The sequence below is a fragment of the Muntiacus reevesi genome, chromosome 9 (assembly GCF_963930625.1).
Source record: "Muntiacus reevesi chromosome 9, mMunRee1.1, whole genome shotgun sequence".
NCBI classification, from domain to species: domain Eukaryota; kingdom Metazoa; phylum Chordata; class Mammalia; order Artiodactyla; family Cervidae; genus Muntiacus; species Muntiacus reevesi.
In genome coordinates this window covers 58,333,631-58,349,564 of record NC_089257.1, presented here as the reverse complement: position 1 = coordinate 58,349,564, position 15,934 = coordinate 58,333,631, and the positions used below count along the sequence as shown (strand labels likewise).

Sequence of the window (15,934 nt, the reverse complement as noted above, 5' to 3'; positions counted from 1 at the left end):
TCTCTCTTATATGCACAGGACCTGACTTCCTCCTGACGCAAGTTTGACTCCTGTGTCTGCACTGAACTTAGGCATGTCACCCAACCCCTCCTAGTTTCATTTGCCCCACTTATAGAATGAGGATCCCACAACTGTCGCAGAGGTTTGTTCAAGAAAAGAATGTGGGACTTTCCTGGCCGTCCAGTGGCTAAGATTCTGTGCTCCCGAGCCTGGTCGGTTCCATCCCTGGTCGGGGCACTATATCACACATGCCACAGCTAAGACCTGGCACAACCAGATAAATAAATAAATACTAAAAAGAGACAGAGGATTTCCCTGGTGGTCCAGTGGTTAAGAATCCATCTGCCAGGAGACACAGGTTGGCTCCCCAGTCTGGGAAGATCCCACATGCCTTGGGGCAACTAACCCGGTGCATCACAACTGCTGAGCCAGCTCTCTAGAGCCTGTGCTGTACAACAAGAGAAGCCACTGCAGTGAGAAGCCCGCGCAGCACAACGAGAGAGTAGCTTCCACTCATAGCAACTAGAGAAAGCCCATGCACAGCTGTGAAGACTCAGCACAGTCATAAAGAAAGAAAACCAACCAAACAAAAAATAATGTGACATCCCTATTTAGTTACATAATACCTTGTTTCAAAAACAATCCAGAGCAACCAGAAGGCACTCAATAAAATGCCAAATGCTGTGCACATTTTCCCAAATTCACTTTTGCACAGTTTAAATTGTACATCTTCAACCTTGAGTTTCTCTGCTTCCTTTTACTCCAAGCTATCTCCTCCTAGCCTAACAGGTCATTACCTGGAAACAGCACAAGAATTTCCTTTTAAAGAATAATTCTGGGAATTCCCTGGTGATCCAGTGGTTAGGGCCAAGTTAAATCCTTGGTCAGGGAACTTCCTTTTGATGCAGCATGGCCAAAAAAAGAAAAAGCTCTTATCTTTAGAATTTCTTGTCCATAAGTTTTACAGACACTGACATAGTTCAGTTCAGTCCAGTCATTCAGTCATCTCCGACTATTTGTGACCCCATGGACTGCAGCACACCAGGCTTCCCTGTCCATTACCAACTCCCAGAGCTTACTCAAACTCATGTTCATTGGGTCGGTAATGCCATCCAACCATCTCACCCTCTGTCGTCCCCTTCTCCTCCTGCCTTCAATCTTTCCCAGCATCAGGGTCTTTTCCAAAGACCTTTTCCCAAAGTTCTTCGCATCAGGTGGCCAAAGTATTGGAGCTTCAGCTTCAGCATCAGTCCTAGCAATGAGTATTCAGGACTGATTTCCTTTAGGATGGACTGGTTGGATCTCCTTGCTGTCCAAGGGACTCTCAAGAATCTTCTCCAACACCACCGTTCAAAAGCATCAATTCTTCAGCACTCAGCCTTCTTTATGGTCCAATTCTCACATCCATACATGACTACTGGAAAAACCATAGCTTTGACTAGATGGACCTTTGTCAGAAAAATAATGTCTCTGCTTTTTAAGACGCTGTCTAGGTTTGTCTCAGCTTTTCTTCCAAGAAGCAAGCGTCTTTTAATTTCATGGCTGCAGTCGCCATCTGCAGTGATTTTGGAGCCCCTAAAAATAAAGTCTGTCACTGTTTCCACTGTTTCCCCATCTATTTGCCATGAAGTGATGGGACCAGATGCCACGATCTTAGTTTGCTGAATGTTGAGTTTTAAACCAGCTTTTTCACTCTCCGATTTCACTTTCATCAAGAGGCTCTTTCGTTCTTCACTTTCTGCCATAAGGGTGGTATCATCTGCATATGTGAAGTTATTGCTATTTCTCCCGGCAATCTTGATGCCCGCTTGTGCTTCATCCAGTCCAGCATTTCCCATGATGTACTCTGCATATAAGTTAAATACTCAGGGTGAGAATACACAGCCTTGACGTTCTCCTTTCCCAATTTGGAAGCAGTATGTTGTTCCATGTCCGGTTCTGTTATCTCTTGACCTGCATACAGATTTCTCAGGAGGCAGGCCAGATGGTCTGGTATTGCGATCTTTTGAAGAATTTTCCACAGTTTATTGTGATCCACACAGTCAAAGACTTTAACATAGTCAATGAAGCAGAAGTAGATGTTTTTCTGGAACTCTCTTGCTTTTTCTATGATCCAGCGGATGTTGACAATTTGATTTCTGGTTCCTCTGCTTTTTCTAAATCCATCTTGAATATCTGGAAGCTCTTGGTTCAGGAACTGTTGAAGCCTGGCTTGGAGAATTTTGAGTATTACTTTGCATGAGGTGAGTGCAATTGTTGGGTAGTTTGAACACTCTTTGGCATTGCCTTTCTTTGGGATTGGAATGAAAACTGACCTTTTCCAGTCCTATGGAAAAAGATATTGACATAGGATTATATTAAATTGAGGCAGCTTTATAAAAATTGACTGAGTAATTTAGTTAGCTTTGGTAAACCTCAGGAACCTCATCTGTAAAATGAAGATAATAATAGTCCTTGTCATGTACAATTTATGGGAAAACTGAAATGATACATAGAAAATAGTTAGTGTGGCATCCAACTAATAGAACATTCTCTATATGTAGGCTTCCCAGGTGATGCTAGTGATAAAGAATCCACCTGCCAATGCAGGAGATGCAAGAGATGGGGGTTCCATCCCTGGGTTGGGAAGATCTCCTGGAGAAGGAAATGGAAATCACCCCAGTATTCTTGCCTGGAGAATCCCATGGACAGAGGAACCCCATTACTTTTAGTTAATTTTATTGTTATTAAAACATTGTATTACATAATAAATAATACTATTACTAATTATTTATTATTAATAATTACAAAATAATGAGTGATACAATGGTGAACTCCAGGGAACCTGGTAAATTAGAGATACTGTGACATATATGGGGTTTCCCAGGTATGGTGAAGGACAGGGAAGTCTGGTGTGCTTCAGTTCATGGGGTTGCAAAGAGTTGGACACAACTAAGTGACTGGACAACAACAGGCGGCACTAGTGGTAAAGAACCTGCTCACCAGTGCAGGAGACATAAGAGACACAGATTCAATCCCTGGGTCAGGTAGACCCCTGGAGGAAGGCATGGCGACCCACTCCAGTACTCTTGCCTGGAAGAATCCTATGGACAGAGGAGCCTGACAGGCTATAGTCCATGGGATCACAAAGAGTCAGACACAACTGAAGTGACTTAACATGCATGCACACATGACATATATACCTTCTTGCTGTCAGGCTGCACACAGAACTGTAGGTTGTCATTGTATATCCACAGCATCCAGAACTTGTGAGATGTGCACTGTAGAAATAGTAATTGCTAACACTTGTATGGAACCAAATAGGGGCCAGACACTCTTCTAAGCAGTTTACATGTAACTCATTTAATTCTTACAACAGCTGTCATGAAGCAGGTTCTACCATTTCCCCCATTTTACAGATGAAGACATGGAGGCCAAGGGAGGCATATAAGTTTGCCTCAGGTCACACAGGTAATGAATAGTAGAGCTGGAGTCAAAATCACATAATCTGGCTTCGGAATCCATGCATGCCTTTACAGTATGGATGAATCACACCATGCTGCTTCCTTATTATTAGGAATTCACAGGAAAGGAGAAATTCTAGGTTCACTCCCATCCTTCCTCCTCCTGGGGAGCCAAGAGCCCTGAACTGCTCAGCAGTGTTTTTTTATGTTTTTATCCTGAAAGCTTTTAGGCAAAATGCGTGCTTTTAAGGTTAAGGCAGGAGGCACCACTCACTCACTATTGAGCTATACCTCCTTTATTTCCCAAGGATATTTGAACATGTAACTCTGTGCTCTGAGAAACAGAAGGATTGGAGCCTGGCATGCGGATTTGAACCCAAGCAATTCTTCTGCAATCAGGGGGATGCTGTGTTTAGCCAGTAGGGTGGCAATGAGAAGAAGGTGCAACAGGAGAGAGGAATTTCCTCTTCTCAGTCGTCATCCAAAACAAGTACCTGAGGCTGGGAACTTGGCAGAAGCCACAAGGTGAGGCACCTGTGGTGCTTTACTAGAGAATTTGGGCTTTGTGTTTCAGCCCATGGTCCCAGTGGCAGGTGTTAATCTGCCTTTGCTTGTCTCAACCTGTTGCATACCCTGTTTCCTTGATAGCCCTAATGGATGTTCCCGCTCAGTCACGTCCATCTCTTTGCGACACCATGGACTGTAGCCTGCCAGATTCCTCTGTCCATGGGATTTCCCAGGTAAGACTACTGGAAGAGAAAGAAATGGCAACCCACTCCAGTATTCTTGCCTGGAGAATCCCATGGACAGAGGAGCCTGGTGGACTACAGTCCATGAAGTTGCAAAAAAGTTGGACGCAATTTAGTGACTAAACAACAACAATAATAGTTATTCAACTTAGCGAATATATTAAAAGCCACTGAATTGTGTATTTTAAATGAGTGAATTTTATGGTATGTTAATCATAATAAAGCTTTAAAAATTCCAATTATATGAATAAAAAACTCATTAGTCCAAACAAAAAAAATACTGGAGTGGGTTACCATTTCCTCCTCCAGTGAATCTTCCCAACTCAGGGATCGAACCCATGTCTCCTGTGTCTCCTGAATTGGCACGTGGATTCTTTACCACTGAGCCACTTGGGAAGTCCACCTAATGTCCCCAAACACTGCCTCTTTCCTCTGCAGCCAGGTCAGAGCTCTACATGCAGAAGGCACCTCCATCTGCTGCTCATCCAGGCTCTCTTGGCAGGTTACTGGGAAATCACAGAGATGATTCTCAGCAGCAGCACCTGTAGTTGAGTCTGCTCTGATGCCGCTGCTAGCTCAGCTCTCTGAGAGCAGCCAAGGGGCGACCTCGGGGAGAAGCCAAGTGGCACAGTGGTTAGAGCAGAGGCAGCAGCAGGAACACTGAGGCCCAATCTTGGCTTCTCTTCAATTTAGCTGTGGCCTTGGGCAAAAACTTAATTCTTTAGTGCCCACATTTTCCCCATTTTTTAAATGAGAACTAACAACTACACCTAACTTGGAGAGTGCATATGTGCAAGCTAAGTTGCTTCAGTCATGTCTGATTCTGGGACCCTATGGACTGTAGCCCACCAGGCTCCTCTGTCCACGGGATTCTCCAGACAAGAATACTGGAGTGGGTTGCCATGATCTCCTCCGGGCGATCTTCCCCACCCAGGGATCCAACCTGCATCTCTTATGTCTCCTGCAATGCAGGCAGGTTCTTTACCACTTGGGGCTTCCCTGATGGCTCAGATTGTAAAGAATCTGCCTGCAATGCAAGAGACCCAGGTTCAATCCCTGGGTCAGGAAGATCCACTGCAGAAGGAAATGGCAAACCACTCCAGTATTCTTGCCTAGAGAATACCATGGATAGAGGAGCCTGGTGGGCCACAGGCCATGGGTTGTAGAGTCGGACATGACTGAGCAGCTAACACTTTTTCTTTACCACTACCACCACCTAGGAAGCAACTTGGAGAGTTGTTGTGATTAACTCTGTTAATCCATAAATAGCATTTAGAATGGTGCTTGGTCAGAGTTCCCTGGCAGTCCAGTGGTTAGGACGCAGCACTTTCACTGCTGAGGGCCTGGGTTCAATCGCTGGTTGGGGAGCTAAGATCCTGCAAGTCCCATGGCATATCTTAAAAAAAAAAAAAAAAAAGTTCCTGGTGCACAATTAATGAGTGCTCAAAAAAGGATTTGTTTTAATCCTGTTTTATCGCATGTAAATCAGTCACTAATGTGTCTAGGTAGTTCCTCCATCTTTGACCTCTGACCCCTCTGTCCAACCACCCTCTGTCTTGATTGCCTTTTTCTAGGCTGGAGACAAAGGAAGAACCAAGCCCCTTCTCTCCCTTCCTCCCTCCCTCCCTCCCCCTTCTCTCTTGCGCATACAATTAACACATAACAAAGGCACAGGTTGGACTCAATTAGGACCAGATCCCAAAGCAGATGCTCTTTCTGTGCAGAGAAAGGAGTAAAAACATTGGCTCCAGAAGGCTTGGGACCTGCTCGTAGAAGATACTAATTGTTTTTTTGCTGGTAATTTTTCACCCCTAAGTGAACAAGAAAAAGGGCATCTCGGAGGTTCATCTGCTTTACAGGTGATCAAGCAAAAGAATATCTGTGTCCAGGGAGAGGTGAAGATTGTCTTTTTTTTTTCTCTCCAGAGGGAACATAATCTCATTTGTCCCAGGACTTAATTCGTGCAGATCTGCTGAGCTTGATAGGGATAAATGTCACCTCCAGAATTATATGGGGGTCTCTGATTCCCACACACTCGTGGGAAATCTAGCATTCTGGATGCTGGGGAAGAGTGGATAGTCATTTTATCACTGAGGAGTTTGAGAGATATAAAGAGAGCTTGACTGTCAGGGGCAAGGATCTGGTTGAACAATAGAGAAGTAATCACAAGCATCACTCACCTTTAATCAATGAAATATTATAATAGTGCTATTTGAAGCACTATTTACTTCACTATTTGAAGCACTGAAGCACTATTTACAATAGCCAAGACATGCAAGAAACCTAAATGTTCATCAACAACAGAGGAACGATAAAGAAGAGGTGGTATATGTGTGTATGTACATATACACACACATATATATAATGGAATACTACTCAACCATAAAAAAGAATGGAATAATGCCATTTGCAACAACATGGATGGTCCTAGAGTTTATCATACTAAGTGAAGTAGCAGAGAAAGACAAATACCATACGATATCACTTTTTTGTGGAATCTAAAATAAAAGATACAAATGAACTTATATGCAAAAGAGAAATAGACCCACAGACATAAAAAACAAGGTTACCAAAGGCGAAGGAAGGGAGAGATAAATTAGGAGTTTGAAATTAACATATATATACTGCTATATATAAAATAGGTAACCAACAAGGACACACTGTATACCACAGGTCACTATACTCAATATTTTGTAAAAACCTACAAGGAGAAAAAACTTGTAGGTTTTTCCTACAAGTTAAAAAATAGATATAGATTTTAAAAAATAGATATATATGTATAACTGAATCACCTTGTTGTTTACGTGAAACTAAGGATTGATTTTGAAGCTGAAACTCCAATACTTTGGCCACCTGATGGGAAGAGCTGACTGATCTGAAAAGACCCTGATGCTGGGAAAGATTGAGGGCAGGAGGGGGAGGGGACGACAGAGGATGAGATGGTTGGATGACATCACCAACTCGATGAACATGGCTTTGGGTGAACTCCAGGAGTTGGTGATGGACAGGGGGGCCTGGCATGCTGCGGTTCATGGGGTTGCAAAGAGTCGGACACAGCTGAGCGAGTGAACTAAACTGGACATAAGAGTGTAAATCAACTATACTCCAATAAAAATTTTTTTTAAAAAACCACTCCCAGGACTTCGGGACTCTGCACTTCGAATTGAGGGGTGCAGGTTCAGCCCCTGGTGGGGGAACTAAGATCCCACATACTGCGTGGCAGCCAAAAAAGTAAATAGTAAATAAATACTTTTTTAAAAAAATCACTCCACTTTAGAACTCTTTATGACCCTTGTGTCTATACCTGTTTCCGCAGTGTCTTGCTAGACTGGATGAATACAGTTATATGATGCTGTCCTTGAGGGGAGGGGCTTTGTCTTACACATCACATTAGCAAACACCAGTCACTTACTACTACTGCTACAATCACTTGCATTTCTCCTATAATTAGGCACTGTTCTATTTGCTTAACCTATATTAGCTCATTGAATCCTCACAGCACAGTAAGATAGATGGGATTATTTTTCTCATTTTATGGCTGAAGAAACTGAAAGGAGGAGCTACACATAGATTGAACGGGGAAGCCTAATCGAGTCCCACATGTCTGCTCTCATTGTATCTCCAAACCCTAGGACAGTGCAGCCTTAATGCATGTTATTGACCTAAGCCCAAAGTGCAAAAGCAGTACTAATGCTGAGGCTGTGAACAGATCATTCTAAGTGCTCCATAAATATTTGCGAGGGAAATGGCTGGCCATAGGCTCTGCCCAGATGACTGGTGAAAGCTGTGGTCCTACAGAGGCTGCTGCCCACCTGGACGTAGGAGGGGGGAAGAGACCATTCACACCAGCCACCTCACCCACCTATCAATGCAAATCCATATCTGAGCTTTATCTCGGTCCCTCATTGGGACATGAGTCTACTCTGACACCATCCTTCTTTTCCATTCTTACTGTCACCACCTCCATTCAATTACTGATTACCTCTCCCTCAACTGATGAATTAATGGCCTGATCATCTCCCATCTCTCTAAAATCCTAACCTTCCTGTTTATTACTGCTAATCTTTCTAAAACATAATTCCAACTGAGCCAAAAATTTGTGTTACCCAATTCCTTCCCAGGGCTTCCCCAGTGGCTCAAGGGTAAACAGTTCGTCTGCAATGCAAGAGCTACAGGAGACTCAGGTTTAATTCCAGGGCTGGGAAGATCCTCTGGAGGAGGGTATGGCAACCCACTCCAGTATTCTTGCTTGGAGAGTCCCGTGGACAGAGGAGCCTGGTGGGCTACAGTCCATGGGGTTGCAAAGAGGCAGACACGACTGAAGAGACTTAGCACCACACGCACAAGTGCCTTCCCAATCCAGTCAAGGTTTTCTGCCCAGTGTACCGGCCTTCCACATTAGCACACGATGCAGCCCCATTCCCCACTCCTTTTCTAGCCCTGGACCCTGGCCTTCCCCCCTGCTTTAACCCTCTTTTACACATGTCTCATTCAGGGCTTTCCCACATAGTATGCCTGTCTTCAGGCCTCTCTGGCAGAAGAACAGAATGACAGGAGCACTTGTATTTTTACTTTAAAATTTTTTAAAAAATGTATTTATTGGAGAGCTTCCTTTGTGATCCAGTGGTTAAGAATCTGCCTTGCAATGCAGGGTAAATGGGTTGATCCCTGATTGGGGAACTAAGATTCCACATTCTGCAGGGCAGCTAAGACTGTGTGCCTTAACTAGAGAAGCCCATGTGCTGCAACTAAGACTCAACACAGCCAAATAAATAAATAAATATTTTTTAAATGGTTATTTATTATTTATTTGGTTGCACTGTGTCTTAGTTGCAGTCTGCAGGATCTCTTTAGGCATGTGGACTCTTAGTTGCAGCATGTGGGACCTAGTTCCCTGACTAGGGATCAAACCCAGGCCCCTTTAATTTGGAATGCCAAGTCGAAGCCACTGGAGAAGGCAATGGCACCCCACTCCAGTACTCTTCCCTGGAAAATCCCGTGGACGGAGGAGCCTGGTAGGCTGCAGTCCATGGGGTCTCGAAGAGTTGGACACGACTGAGCAACTTCACTTTCACTTTTCACTTTCATGCATTGGAGAAGGAAATGGCAACCTACTCCAGCGTTCTTGCCTGGAGAATCCCAGGGACGGGGGAGCCTGGTGGGCTGCCGTCTATGGGGTCCCACAGAGTTGGACACGACTGAAGCGACTTAGCAGCAGCAGCAGTCTGTCACCAAGAGTTGCGTGGACTTGAGCAGCTTATTCAATCTCTGAGTAGATTGCTCAGCAGTGAAAGAAAATGAATCACAACTACCTTGCAGGTTGTTAGAGAATTGAATTAATTCATGAGCTCAATCCAACTAATATTTGTTGAACACCTACTCTATATCACTGTGGGCACTGGAGGCACAGCAATAATCAAAACATGAAGCTTGTATTTGAGTGTGGGTGGAAGGGAGATATGAATGAATAAAACCACACCTACAGAAAGTGCCCAATGTGTGCCTGGCACAGAGCTGTCTCTCAGTAAATGGTAGTTGTTCTTCTTTTCAAATATTTCAAAAGGCCTAATAACAGATGTACACAAGATAGTATAGGACAGAACTGTCCAGTTAGAAAACTCAGAAAGTTCTTTGAAGAAGCGCAGTGACCTATGTATCAATGTATTTCAAGTACCAGACACAACACTATATACATAGAAGGTGCTAAATACCTGTTTGTTGAGTAAACACTGTCTAGTAAGTGACGATCAGGAGCTTTAATCAACAGTTTTATTGCTTTCATTATAAGTAGAAAAATATATTCCTTAATAAATCTCTTTTGATAGCACAGTCTTACAGATGTAGGGCCATTGCAAAAAGGAAAGTTTAGGTATCACAACTGTCAGTTGAGTTCAGTTCAGTCACTCAGTCATGTCCGACTCTTTGTGACCCCATGGACTGCAGCACGTCAGACTTTCCTGTCCATCACCAACTCCCAGAGTTTACTCAAACTCATGTCCATTGGGTCGGTGATGCCATCCAATCATCTCATCCTCTGTCTTCCCCTTCTCCTCCTGCCTTCAATCTTTCCCAGTATCAGGGTCTTTTCCAAAGACCTTTTGCATCAGGTGGCCAAAGTATTGGAGCTTCAGCATCAGTCCTTCCAGTGAATATTCAGGACTGATTTCCTTTAGGATGGACTGGTTGGATCTCCTTGCTGTCCAAGGGACTCTCAAGAATCTTCTCCAACACCACCGTTCAAAAGCATCAATTCTTCGGCGCTCAGCTTTCTTTATAGTCCAACTCTCACATCCATACATGACTACTTGGAAAAACCATAGCTTTGACTAGATGGACTTTTGTTGGCAAAGTAATATCTCTGCTTTTTAATATGCTGGCTAGGCTGGTCATAGCTTTTCTTCCAAGGAGCAAGCGTCTTTTAATTTCATGGCTGCAATCACCATCTGCAGTGATTTTGGAGCCCCCAAAAATAAAGTCTGTCACTGTTTCCACTGTTTCCCCATCTATTTGCCATGAAGTGATGGGACCAGATGCCATGATTTTAGTTTGCTGAATGCTGAGTTTTAAACCAGCTTTTTCACTCTCCGCTTTCACTTTCATCAAGAGGCTCTTTCGTTCTTCACTGTCTGCCATAAGGGTGGTGTCATCTGCATATCTGAGGTTATTGATATTTCTCCCGGAAATCTTGATGCCAACTTGGGCTTCATCCAGCCCCGCATTTCCCATGATGTACTCTGCATATAAGTTAAATAGTCAGGGTGACAATATACAGCCTTGATGTACTCCTTTTCCTACTTGGAACCAGTCTGTTGTTGCATGTCTAGTTCTAACTTTTGCTTCTTGACCTGCATACAGATTTCTCAAGAGGCAGGTCAGGTGGTCTGATATTCCCATCTCTTGAAGAATTTCCCACAGTTTTTTGTGATCCACACAGTCAAAGGCTTTGGCATAGTCAATGAAGCAGCAGTAGATGTTTTTCTGGAACTTTCTTGCTTTTTCTATGATCCAATGGATGTTGGCAATGTGATCTCTTGTTCCTCTGCCTTTTCTAAATCCAGCTTGAACATCTGGAAATTCATGGTTCACGTATTGTTGAAGCCTGACTTGGAGGATTTTGAGCATCACTTGCTAGCGTGTGAGATGAGTGCAATTGTGCGGTGGTTTGAACATTCTTTGGCATTGCCTTTCTTTGTGATTGGAATGAAAACTGACCTTTTCCAATCCTGGGACCACTGCTGAGTTTTCCAAACTTGCTGACATATTGAGTGCAGCACTTTAACAGCATCATCTTTTAGGATTTGAAATAGCTCAGCTGGAATTCTATCATCTCCACTAGCTTTGTTCATAGCGATGCTTCCTAAGGCCCACTTGACTTCGCATTCCAGGATGTCTGGCTCTAGGTGAGTGATCACATCATCGTGGTTGTCTGGGCCATGAAGATCTTTTCTTTATAGTTCTTCATAACTGTAGGACCTGGAAATCCCCTCCCCAGCTTTCTTCATTCACTGGTATCCTCTACTCCCTTGAAGACTCAGGTTAAGGGGGACTTCCTTGGCAGTCCAGTGGTTAAGATTTCACACTTCTACTGCAGGGGGCATGGATTCAATCTGTGGCTGGAGAAATAAGATCCTGAAGGCTGTGCAGCCAAGGAAAAAAAAGACCCAGGTCAAATTCCTCCTTATCCTTTCTGATTTCATCTATCATATGCACATCTCTCTATGATGAACCACCAATGCACTTCTCTTCAACATGTAAGCCTTATAGCCTAATAATTTGAGTATTAGTTCTGTGCCACCTCTAGGCCACAAACACTTTGGAGGCCTATATCATCTTTTCACCCCAAAGAGACTAAGATATCTTGCTTTTAGAAGACATAGTGTCACCACCTTTCTCTTTCCCTGCACACCATGACCTGCTCGGTCCCTCCTCTACATCCGTGGTGTGCACCCATCAGACTCTTCTCTTCTTAGAACAAGACTAGTTTAACCACGAAGAATTATTCTTACAGCTTCAACAACAGAGGTGGCTGCTTTTGCAAAGTACTTGCAAAATATCATGAGGTTCAGGATATAGGCTCTGAGTCAGACTAACAAAGTTCCAACTTTAACTCTACAGGCACACCTCAGAAATAGTGCAAGTTTGATTCCAGACCTGTGATAAAGAGACTATCTTGATAAAGTCACATGAATATTTTGCTTCCCAACACATATAAAAATTGTTTATTAACTGAGGAGGTGAAAGTCCTATATGCTGAAAACTGTAAAACATTGATAAAGGAAACTGAAGATGATTCAAAGACATGGAAAGTTATTCCATGCTCTTTGACTGGAAAAATTAATCTTGTTAAAATGGTTACATGACCCAAAACAATCTATAGATTTAATGCAATCTCTATCAAAACACCCGGGACCCTTTCACAGAACTAGAATAAATAATTCTAAAATTCATACTGAACCACAAAAGACTCAGAATTGTCAAAGCAATCCTGAAGACAAACACTGGAGGTATAACCTGGAGGTATAACCTCCAGGTATAACCTCCAGACAAAGCTGGAGGTATAACCCTTCCAGATATCACACTATATTACAAAGCCACAGTAATCAAAACAGCATGGTATTGGCACAAAAACAGATATATTGATCAAAGGAACAGAATAGGAAATCCAGAAATAAACCCATGCACCTACTGTTAATCAATATATGACAAAGGAGGCAAAAATATACAATGGAGATAAGACAGTCTTTTCAACTGGGGTTGGGGAAATGTGACAACTACATGTAAATCAATGAAATAGAACATTCCCTCACACCATATACAAAAATAAACTCAAAATGGTTTAAAGACCTAAAAATAAGATGTGATACCATAAAACTCCTTGACAAGAACATAGGAAAACATTCTCAGAAATAAATCATAGCAATATTTTCATAATCAGTCACTCAAGGCAAAAGAAATAAAGGCAAAAATAAACAAATGTGACCTAATCAAGAGCTTTTGCACAACAAAGGAAACCATCAACAAAACAAAAAGACAACCTACAGAATGGGAAACCATATTTGAAAATGAAGTGACCAACAAGAAGTTAATATCCAAAATATACAAATAGCTGATAAAACAATATCCAAAAAAAATACAACTCAATTAGAAAACTGGCAGAGGGAACTTCCCTGGTGGTTTGATGGTTAAGAATCTACCTTCCAATGCAGGAATCACGGGTTTGATCCTTGGTAGGGGAACTAAGATTCCACATGCTGCCAGGCAACTACTGAGCCCATGTACCACAACTAGAGAGAATCCCAGGTGCTAGAACTAAGACCCAGTGCAGTAAAAAAAAAATAATTAAAAAAAAAAAAAAAAGATAGCCCATGTTTTAAAAAAAGAAAAAATTGGCAGAGGATATAAACAGACATTTCTCCAAAGAAAACATAGATGGCCAACAGACACATGAAAAGATGTTCAAAATCACTAATTATTTGAGAAATGCAAAGCAAAACTACAAAGCAGGCTTCCCTGGTGGCTCAGTGGTAAAAAAATCTGCCTGCCAATGCAGGAGACACAGGATTGATCCTTAATCTGGGAAGATCCCACATGCCACAGGACAACTAAGCCCATGTGCCACAGCTACTGAGTTTATGCTCTAGAGCCTGGAAACTGCAACTACTGAAGCCCCCATGTCCAAGAGCCCATGCTCCACAAAGACAAGCCATGCACCCCAAGTAGAGAGTAGCCCCTGCTCTCCATGACTAGAAAAAACACCTGTGTAGCAACAAAGACCCAGAACAGCCAAAAATTATATAAACTTTAGAAATTTACATTAAATTAAAGAAAATTATAATGAGGTATCACCTCACACTGGTCAGAATGGCCATCATCAAAAATTCTACAAATAAATTTCCCCAGTGGTCCAGTGGTTAAGACTCTGCCCCACCCATGTATGAAACACATCCCACATGCTATGTGGCCAAAAATGATAAAAGAACAAATGAAAGAAAGGAAAGTGTTTTTTAAAAAAAGTTCTACAAATAATAAATGCCAGAGAGGGTGTGGAGAAAAGGGACTCCTACACTGTTGGTGGGAATGTAGATTAGCGCAGCCACTATGGAGGACAGTATGAAGATTCCAGAAAAAGCTACCAGAAATAGAGCTTCCAGAAATAGAGCTACCATTTGAGCCTGCAATCCCACTCCTGGACATATAGCCAGAAAAAAATAAAAACTTTTTTAATTCAAAAAGATACATGTAACACCAGTGGTCACAGCAGCACTAATTACAACAGCCAAGATATAGAAACAACCCAAGTGCCCATCAATAGACAACTGGATTAAGAAGATATGGTACAGATATACAGTGGAATATTATTCAGCCACAAAAAGGAATGAAATATTGCCATTTGCAGCAACATGGTTAACCTAGAGTATATTGTATTTAGTGAAGTCAAAGACAAATACTATATTATATCACTTATATGTGGAATCTAAAAATAATATAAATGAATCTATATAGAAAACGGAAACAGACATAGAAAATAAAGCTATGATTACAAAGGGGATGAAGGGAGGGACAAATTGGGAGTATGGGATTAACAGATACAAACTACTATACATAAAATAGATAAGCAACAAGGATTTACTGTATAACACAAGGAATAATATTCAATATCTTATAATACCCTATAATATAAACAATCAAAAAAACTAACTGAATCACTACACTGTACTCCTAAAACTAACAAATACTGTAAGTCAAAAATACTATAATTTTTTTAAAAGTTATGTTTATACCATACTGTACTCTATTAATTGAACAACAACATTATGCCTAAAAAACACTCTATATACCTTAATTTTGAAATACTTTATTGCTGTTAAATGCTAACCATCATCTGTCTTCAGCAAGTGATAATCTTTTTGCAATAGTAACATCAGAGATCACCTATCACAGATCTCCAAAATAAATAATATGAAATAATAATGAAAAAGTTTGAAATAATGCACTAAAATGTTATAGGGAAACCCAACTGAGCAAATATTGTTGGAAAAAAAGGCACTAATAGGTTTGCTCACTGCAGGGTTGCCACAAACCTTCAATTTGTAAACAAACAAAACCCAACATCTGCAAAGTGCAATGAAATGAGATACACCTGTACCTTCATCTCTTACTGTGATCCTGGGTAATTCATTTCACCTCTCTGGGCCTCAGTTTCTTCATCTATAAAATCAAGAAAATAAAGATAGCACTTGTAGGCTTTTTGGAGGATTAAAGGAGATAACATGTAAAAGTCCTAACATAGGACCCAGTGTATTACAAGCACTCAAGGGATGTTGCTTATAACAATAACTCAAGGGCTTCAAAAAGGCCACACACCTCATATGTGATTCACCATCTGTGAGGTGGTACCTAAACTCTACATGGTTAAAGAGTGTGGGCTGAGGAGCCAGACTGCCTTGGTCCTGTTCCCCTAATTACCATTAGTGTAGCTTTGGGTAAGTTCCTAAATCTGATGCTTTATTTCTTTTACAATAGAGATGATGCTGACAATGTGATCCCTCCTAAGGGACATTGTGAAGATCAAATAAATGAATGCTTGTTAATTTAAGATGATGCCTGCTGCACAGTAAGTGCTCAGTAAGGACTTAAGTACGGCCACCACAGCTCCTTCCCACTGTAAAATGTTCTCTCCTTTTGTCCACACCAGGATAAAGACGACTTATTTGTTTTGATCTGTCATTGAACCCACAGTGA

General features: G+C 41.8%; 1 protein-coding gene across 1 annotated transcript in view; it reads right to left on the bottom strand.

Annotated features, from left to right (window-relative positions):
- Positions 1-15,396, bottom strand: part of BSX (brain specific homeobox) — a 41,204-nt gene extending 25,808 nt beyond the window's left edge. Inside the window, exon 1 of the transcript XR_010664379.1 lies at positions 15,339-15,396. The gene's annotated coding sequence lies outside the window, so the exon portion shown is untranslated. The remainder of the gene's footprint in view (positions 1-15,338) is intronic.
- Positions 15,397-15,934: the final 538 nt, after the last annotated feature.